Raw genomic sequence first — 2,893 nt, 5'->3', positions numbered from 1 at the left:
GAGGTTTCTGTTGTGGCCTGTGAGTCCCTCCACAGAGACGCTAGGCCTGCATGCCTGCGTTCCGCTGTGCCTGTGTCGGCCTCTCTAACAGAAACTTCCTGCCTGGATACTGGAGGGGTTTGAAACCTGCCTGTAGTGTTGGCTGCTGGAAGCACTGGTTAATGACTGCTTTGTGTTTATTGTAGGAAATTTATGGCTGGATAGAGTGTTTTGGAGCCATCCGTCCGCTGAGACCCTGCTTTGAGGTGAACTTGAAATGCCCAGTACAGATTCTGCAACAGGTCGTGGTGTCGCTCTGTCTCCCATGAACAGTTGTGACCACTTGGTTGTCAACAAACTTAACTTCACTGACCAGCCCACCCAGTCCTCTGACCACTTTCACAGCAGATCTTGTCCAAATGGGAGTAATTTATAAATCTGATGTACAAAATAAATCAATTGAATGATATTTTGGGGTTTTTTTTTGCGTTACCTTCTTAGTCCGTGTTCTTTAGACTAGACTCCTGGTTTGGATTATGTCTTCAGCTTGTTTGAATGTGCCTCCTGCCACGTGTTTGCTTCTCTTCCTGTGCAGGTTCCTCGGGTATCAACCAGTGGCTGCTGGGTTTGATGGGTCCTTTGTCCACGTGTAGTTGTTGCTCATCACTCTGAATTCTGCTGTAGTTCTTGGACTATTCTTAGTGATGTGTTGATTTTAAGATAATTATTCCTAGATCAGTAGCAGCTATGGACTCTTGCATGCTATTAACTTTTCATAGCCAATATTGCAGAGTTTCACAGTAACACACATTTGTGGCATTTTATTTAAAGCAAGGTTTTGTTTCTTTTTAACATCAGTTTGCGGACCACTTAAACTGTCTGATTGGGCACCCACTGTTTTAAAGCAGTGTGTGCTGTCTGAAAACAGGCCAGTTCTGGCTTTAATCCAGGGGCTTAAGGAAGGCAGCCTGCAAACCCTGGGAGGCTTTCTGTGTACCAGGGTGGAAAATGGTGGTTTCGAGAGCTGCTCAGGTATTTTCTTAATGTGGGTTTTGAGTAGGAAGAGAGTATGTATCTGTACTTCAGTGGTATAGTTATATTCATCAACATACGAGTACTGCATTCGGCTCCGGGGCCCCCAACATCAGGATATAGACCGGTTGGAGCGAGTCCAGAGCAGGCCACGGAGATGCTTAGAGGACTGAGGCCCCTCTGCCATGGGGACAGGCTGGGAGAGTTGGGGGTGTTCAGCCTGGAGAAGAGAAAGTTCCGGGGAGACCTTATGGCCCCTTCCAGTACCTGAAGGGGGCTACAAGGAAGCTGGGGGGGACTTTTTACAAGGGTCTGTAGTGACAGGACAAGGGGTAACAGGTTTAAATTGAAAGTGGGGAGGTTTAGATTGGATATCAGGAAGAAGTTCTTCCCGCAGAGGGGGGGGAGGCACTGGGACAGGTTGCCCAGAGAAGCTGTGGATGCCCCATCCCTTGATGTCTCCAAGGCCACGCTGGATGAGGCTTGGAGCAACCTGGTCTGGTGGAAGGTGTCCCTGCCCATGGCAGGGGGGTTGGAACTGAATGGGCTTTAAGGTCCCTTCCAACCCAAACCGTTCTGTGATTCTATGAACATGAATTGCTGATGAAACAACCCACTACCAGAGCCCTTTTTTATGAAAAAGTGTCTAGGTGTTAAAAAAAAGGAAGTACAGTGATTATTCTTGATCTGGTCTCTGCCATGAAGCCACAGCAGATGACTCAGACTTAGGGGGGAAAGTTCATCCTTTTATGCAAAGACCTGAATTTGCAAACAAACTTATCTCTGTGTGAGAACAGGATCGCTGTTTTCTTTCTGTATAATGCCAAATTTCACCTCATTAGAATTTTTGGCTGTAATGAGAGGTTTTAATCTCTTGGGGAAAAATCTGAGTTGCAGTAGCTGTGCTGCTGGGGTGTCACCTTCAGGACTGAAGGCTTCTGAGTGATGTTTCTATGGAAAACTTGTAAAACTTGCCCAAATGGTGGTACTGTGCAGGATGCTTGAACTGCTTATTGAACAGAATAATTGCTTTAGCATTGCTTCAGCAGCATTTGGGGGGGCGGGGAATATCATTTTCACATGCAGATCTCGCTTTGCTCCCCTGCTACGGTACAGCAGGTTATGATATAATAAGATAGAAGTGCTATTTCCTAAGTCATCCCACTCCCTGGATCCAGCATTGCTGCTGAAATCCAGGCTGACTTCCAAAAGGGCCTTGAAACACTGAGGATGTAGGTTTGGCAACAACAGCCCTATGCTGTGTATAGGGATATTGATCTGTTTTCATCCGAAGGACACCTTGAAAATGGACATTCCATTAGCCTGTACTCGCACGTCGTCAGGATTGTAAGCTCAGACTTGAACAGTTAGTCGCTGCTCTTACCCGTGTAACACGTCCAGACAGGACGGGCATAACATGCTGCTGCTGACTTCAGAAATGACCTAGTTTGGCTTGTTCCCGTGGGCGGGCAAGCCTCTGCTCCCATGGCTGAGAGAGTTCTTCAGGAGGCCTTGAGCTGAGGGTCACTCGGTGTTGCCCATTCCACTAGGGACCGTGCTCTCCCTGAGCTGTGGGTCTCGTTAGTGAGTTACCTTTAGCAAACCCCAGTGACAGCACTGTGCACAGCAGGTGAGATTAGAAGGTATTTAAAGGAGGAAAACATTCAAAATACCAACTGCCTGCACAGGCAGGAATCGCAAGAAACACGCAGACTTTGGATGCGTTTGCCCTGTGGCGATTGTTTAGCTGCTTGTGTTCTCTGCAGCATTTCCAACGATGGCTTTGTCTCTAATTAACCCTAGGATTAGCATATAACTGAAAAATTTTCTAGTATTTCTCCTTTCTCAAGAGCAAGCACTCTTCAGAAATCCTGTTAGAAGT

The sequence above is a fragment of the Eurypyga helias genome, unplaced genomic scaffold, assembly GCF_000690775.1.
Source record: "Eurypyga helias isolate BGI_N326 unplaced genomic scaffold, ASM69077v1 scaffold46957, whole genome shotgun sequence".
Classification (NCBI taxonomy): domain Eukaryota; kingdom Metazoa; phylum Chordata; class Aves; order Eurypygiformes; family Eurypygidae; genus Eurypyga; species Eurypyga helias.
Note: the sequence above shows the minus strand (reverse complement) of the source record.